The sequence below is a fragment of the Mustela lutreola genome, chromosome X (genome assembly GCF_030435805.1).
Source record: "Mustela lutreola isolate mMusLut2 chromosome X, mMusLut2.pri, whole genome shotgun sequence".
In the NCBI taxonomy this organism is placed as follows: domain Eukaryota; kingdom Metazoa; phylum Chordata; class Mammalia; order Carnivora; family Mustelidae; genus Mustela; species Mustela lutreola.
This window is the reverse complement of record NC_081308.1, coordinates 114,505,490-114,511,489: the sequence shown is the minus strand read 5'-3', so window position 1 is coordinate 114,511,489 and position 6,000 is coordinate 114,505,490. Positions and strand designations below refer to the sequence as shown.

Genomic DNA, 6,000 nt, shown 5'->3' with positions numbered 1-6,000 from the left:
ACAGTAACTTTCACAGGGCTTGCCAAATGCCTTGGGGGGAGGGGAGCCTCAATTATTTAAAGGGCCGTTTGTGCCAGGGTTCTCCTTTCAACCATTAGGATCCCGCTCCTACTATTATCTGGCATTTAACAAACAGACATTGATTTCTTGCCTAAAGTTAGCTGGGCGATTCTACTGGGTTCAGTCCCCAGAACTAAAAAAATAGAATTAGCCTGAGAATTCACTCCGCTCCTCAACCTAACTGCAACTTCCACGGCTCCTGTGATGTTTTTCTACACTTTCTGGAGCGCACGTAGATCTCTGTATTGGGGTGAAGCAGTTCATGGCAGGAGAGCAGCCCATGAATTGCTATGAGCTCGTCACCGAGGCTCTCGCATATGCGTATGTTATCAACTACAATTGTCCTCATAAAATTAAATAAAAGCACGCGTTTATTATTGTGGCGCTCCAATTAAGGGACAGCTGGTGTTCCTATTACACTTGCATTAGATCGAAACTGGTAATTTAGCTGCCCAGATGCACGTTTTTTAATCAAAATATAAAATTTCATCGGCTTTGTCCATTTCCCCTTCACAAGTATCTGGGACCCTACCTTAGGGCTCTCGCTAGCCTTCAAACTCCGTCGAAGAAGGGGAGCTATTGGCACGGATCAGCCTTTCCCGGTCTGGGGTTCTAAAAGGGAAATAAAGGATTGGGGTTTTTATAGAAGGGAAGTCCCACGAAGGCAGCTGGTGAGTAAGTATTTATTTATTTATTTATTGGCCTTCAGTGAGCCGACACATTTATTGACTAAGGTCATTTTTGGAATTACCCGTCTCACTTTGCCCGTATCTGCAGTGACTCTAAGCATACAGATGTGAAGCACACTGCACTTCTCCTGGGCACTCCAGTTTCTGAAGCTCCAGAAACTTTGCCGCCTCCCTGCCCCCTCGCCGGGGATGTGTGCGAGCTCGGTTTGTTTTCGCTTTTGTAAAACCTGAGCGTTATGATTTGTCCTCCGTTCCCTTAATAAAGAAACGACAAAGAGCGTTTGCAGCGGGGGCTGGGCCGCGGGGCTTGGGGGGCGAGGCGCCACACCCCCTGAGAATAAAGCCCGCGCGGCGCTCTCGGAGAACCACGCACGAATGAACGGAGCACACAAAGAATACGTTTGGGGAGCGAGCGGCGCCCTGCAGGAAGAAAGTGCCCGCACTCGGCGCGGGAGCGCGACTTTTGGCGCTCTTTGGGAGCGGCGGGAAGAAGGCGGAGGACAGGCGCCGGTGGGCGCGGGAGCGGGGGCGCCCGCCGCCTGACTGCCACCGGGTCCGCAGCGGCCAGCCGGGGGCCAGGAGCCGCGCGCGACCGGCCAGGTGAGGTTGGCGGCGCCGGCGGAGCGGGGCGCGCGGGCGCTACCTGGCCGGGCGGGGCGGGGCCGGGCTGCCGAGGGCCGGCCCCGCGCTCCCACCGCCCGCGCGCCCGTCCACCGGCCCGCGGAGTTGCGCGCGAGTTGCCGTTCGGGCGGCCGATGCCCCCTACCCCCCGCCAGCGGCGCGGCCGCCGCGGCGCGTCCCGCTGGCCGGGCGCGGGGCGCGGGACACCGAGGGGGGCGCGGGGGGGGGGCGGGTGGAGGAGGACCGGCGGCGGCGGCGGCGGCGGCTGCGGCGGCGGCGGGCTCGGCCGGGCGGGGTTGGGGCCGGGGTTGCCATGGCAGCCAGCTAGCCCGGGCGGGAGCCCCACGCCCGCCGCCGTGAGGGAGCCGGGAGCTCCGAGGTGTGCTCCGCGCGCGGACTGAACCAAGAGCCCGGGTGGCGGAGGGGCGGGGGGTGGCCGGGGCCGGGCCGGGCCGGGCCGGGCCGGGCGCCCCCTGTGCCCCAGCGCGCCAGCCTGCCCCGGCTTGGGACCCCTCCTCACCGACCCCCTGCGCTGGGGAGCCAAAGAAAGTCTCCCAGCCTCGGGGGCCTGAAGGGAGGTTCGCGGGAGCCCGGGAGCTGGGAAAAGCGGGGTGGGGGGAGCGCAGGGATCGCCGCCTCCGTCCGGGAGTCCCCGTGCGCGTGTCTCTCGCCTTGACGTTTTACACCCCACAGCGGCGACTCGGAGCAGGGTTGCACGTCCCAGCCATGAAGTACTGTAGGTGGGGCGGGCTTTAATTTGCTTATATCTAATGATTTCAGGAGGCTTGCTTTAAAATGGCGGCATTCAGTACGCACCCCTGCTAAAGGCTCTCCCGGCTCCGGGGCCACCTCGCGCAGCGCTGCTTTTGCTTCTGCCTCTAACAGATGGCATGTGCCGCTGTCGCTGCTGCTGCCCCCGCCACTGCCGCGGATAGCAGGACCCCTTAGCCCCTGGGTTTGCGCTCGCAGCAGAAGGTAAGGCTGGAGAGGAGTTGGAGTTTGTGAGAGTGGCTGCCTTCCTAGGACGCCCCCGAAAGCAAACGCCTTTTTAAACTTTAGTTTTTCAAGTGGCAAGTAGAAGGAAAAGTAATCCTGCAACTTTGTTGCAATTTTAGGGCCTTGATCTTTCTTCTTCCCGTTCTGCCGTTTTTCCTTTTTTCTACCTTTTCCTGCATGTTCTTCTTCCTTTATATATATATATATATATATATATATATATATATATATATATTTGTGATTTAAAGGAATTTCTTGCGTGGCATATCATCAGCAAATGCTTTTTAACGACTAATTTCCCCATGCGCCGTCGTGAGCAGCGCCACAGCTTCCTTGCAGAACCGTGTCTTTTCCCGCCATGGATGGGCACATTACTACCGGCATCTGAAGGGCATGAGGATAGATCTTAGGAGACTGGTAAAAGGGGGACTTTATTTTTAGCACTCACACACCTTTTATGGTAAGGAAACGCCATTAAATCAAGAGGAGTAACGAAACTTAACATTCAGGTGATTGATTAGTGCGGTATTAACATTACTGTAGTGGACCTACTGTGTGCTTTTCTGACTACTGTCTTTTTTTTTTTAATTTTTTTAAAGATTTTATTTATTTATTTTTCAGAGAGAGAGAGAGAGAGAAAGAGCACAGGCAGACAGAGTGGCAGAGGGAGAAGCAGGCTCCCTACAGAACAAGGAGCCCGATGTGGGACTCGATCCCAGGACGCTGGGATCATGACCTGAGCCGAAGGCGTCCCTGACTACTGTCTTTTGATTGATATGTATAGCTACAACAGTGAGAATGAACTTATTGCATTGCTGTAATTAAGATAGTGTGTTTTAGAGAAGTTCTTTTTTCCTAGATGTTCCTGAATTGCTTAATTGGGCTCGGATCCCCACATGTGGGATGAAGTCTATGATTAGGAGCTGGTATCCTAGCTCTATGCAGGTATTAACTCCACAGGAAAGTATCAATTAAAACTATTAAAAAGTATCAATTAAATTATTGCAAGATTTACTTTTGAATTGACTGTTATTTTTTCACTGTGTTGACTGGTTTAATGGATAAGTCTGGGTGATTACTGATGTAATGGTTGGAAAGCAGACTCTTGAAATAGCCATGCAGGTGACTAAGCATCCTTAATACAATTCATCCAAGGTTTTTGTTTTTTTTTTTCCCCTCTGATAAAAGGCATATTGACAGGCTTACCAGAGACCTCAGAATTTTCTGATTATATTCATATTTTGTATTTTCCTTTTTGCCTATGCAAATGTTTAAATACTTTTTAAAGTTGTTTTTAAATTTTTTTCCCCATTATGCAGTACCTTTGGGAGGTGCTTTGATGTTTATGGAAACTTCCCTAAACATAGTATAAAAGGGCTTTTGCCCATAGCCAGCTGGTATTATTCTGCCTCTGTCCACCTTTTACATCTCTCCAAGCAGTAGAATCCACTTGCCTGGCAGACTCTCCCGCTATTAAATTTAGCCAGCTTCTGGGAAGGGGCAAAAGAGATTGTTTTGCACCTATTAAAGAGCAATGCAGTTTTCCTGCCCAAGTGCTGCAGTGTGTCTAGAAAGGAAGAACTGAACTGTTTACAATGAAATTTACTATATAATAAATTTTGTATCAGTGTTTGCAGATCATTGTTGAGAAAAGTGTGTGGGAGATTCATTGCTCCAGGTCGGAAAGGAGAGCTCCCACAGGTAGAGCAAATAGATAGCTCCATCCTGTGTCCCACCTGCCCGGGGAAGGGGGTTGAGGGTGACCACAACCAACTTCTCCTATTTTTCGTGCTTAGAGACTTAGACCCGAATTCAACAAACTTGGCTTCCTGATGAGCTGCCTTGTTGCCGAATGACTTTGGACCAAATGCATCCTTTAAAACAACAACAACAACAACAGTGCAAACACTAAACCTTGGGGCCAGAATAGACCAGCTAAACCAGTATCAGAGGCATTAGGAGGAAATTTCATCAGTTAGCATTCTGCAGCTTTATACAGTGATGAGATGGGAGACCGTGTGTGAAAACATCAGTGAAGGGGTTTGCCAGAAAAAAAAATATTTGGAGAGAGAATTGATACAGTGCGAGGCTAGAGGTGGTGAGTGCATGTTTTGCTCTACTTCTGAGAGCTACTTCATTTCTCTAATTTCCTTTGCTGCTTTAAGCACTCATAATGATTCCCAGGACTATTATAAAGTACCCTCCCTCCTCCCCCGCAACTGTCTACTGCACGCATTTGACAACAGCTGCTTTTTCAGGGGGATAAAAACCTGTGATTATGAGCTGGTATCCTAAGTATCTTTGGTATTCCCTTGTGCCCACCCTTTACCTAAGCAAAGCCTCACACAGAGTAGATACTTAAGAGATACTGAATCAAAAAGAATGAATCATTTGTAAACTCACAAAGGAGCAGATTCGGTGCCCAGCTTTTAATTGCAACAGTATATTTTGGTGTACTTGCAGGAACCAAAAAATTTGGTAAAGTAGATGATGAGAGGGTCTGCGTTCTGTTTGCTTCTCGCTGAAGCTCAATATTGCATTTTGATTCCCTGATATAATGAAGGTAACTAAGGTGCACACAGAGCACTTGGCCTTCTGCGGAAGTACCTTAGAGGTGTAATTCATTTTTCTGACCAGTAGGTGTTTGATTATTGGCCCAGCTCTACAGTAGGAAAAAGTAACCACAAAGGCTTGGTGGGGGGTGGGGGGGAGGTTTTGTCTTTAGAGGCTCTACTGCACTGCACGTGCTGAAACAGTGACAGTCTCTTGGCTGCTGTGCAGATGCTGACAGTGTAGTCTGAAATTCAGTTTTGCTCTCTACCCAGTTGTCTTTAGATGTGGGATGGAGGGGATGAGAGGAAGGGGGCAAGAAGCCATTGAGTGACGAAGATTTTCATTCCTAAAATCGCGGGTTGCTCCTACTTAGTAGCACAAGACATTCAGGAAGGGGGTGGGATTTTTCTTTTGAAAATAAATAACGTTGTCTGATAGGATGGCAAACAGGGACTGGGGCACAGCAGACAAGAGTAAGTTACGATACGTGTTTGACAAGTAATCTTATCATGTAATTAAAGGTAGATCATGGTCACTGCCATGTTAAGACTATCAAGTGTCTGAAAGAGCACAAGGCTGCGGTCACCTTTCCTTCTTCAGAGTTCTTCCGTGCGAGCTGTTGTGTTGCCTTAAACCTCACCTCATAGGCTGAACAGATGGATTCCCCCCCCCCACCCCTGTTCGCCGTGTAGGTAATGTCAGAAAACAGAAATCAGAAGTTGTGTTTCTTTGTGGGCTCTCTCTGAGGTGTGTGATACGGTTGTCACTTTGAAAATAGAAAGATATTTGTGCCTCAGATAAAACGAGGTAGCAGTTTTCTTTCTTTCTTTCTTTCTTTCTTTCTTTCTTTCTTTTTTTTTTCCTCTAGGAAAATAAACTGTGTTTGGGAGCAAGGAGTTTAATTTTCATTACAAGCCAAACAACAAACAAACACAAATTATGACCAAAAAGAAACCAATTAGATCTGTATTCATGTGGGCTTTCACATCTGAAGGAAACCAGATGCTTCCAAGGCACCCTCCTCTTCCTGAATGGTTTTCTATTGCCTCAAGACAGCCAAATGACAGTGTCGGAAAGACGA

General features: G+C 49.4%; 1 protein-coding gene across 5 annotated transcripts in view; it reads left to right on the top strand.

Annotated features, from left to right (window-relative positions):
* Window positions 1–2,164: 2,164 nt before the first annotated feature.
* MBNL3 (muscleblind like splicing regulator 3) overlaps window positions 2,165–6,000 on the top strand; it is a 106,230-nt gene continuing 102,394 nt past the window's right edge. For all 5 annotated transcript variants that reach the window (XM_059157478.1, XM_059157475.1, XM_059157476.1 and 2 more), the window contains exon 1: window positions 2,165–2,345. The gene's annotated coding sequence lies outside the window, so the exon portion shown is untranslated. The remainder of the gene's footprint in view (window positions 2,346–6,000) is intronic.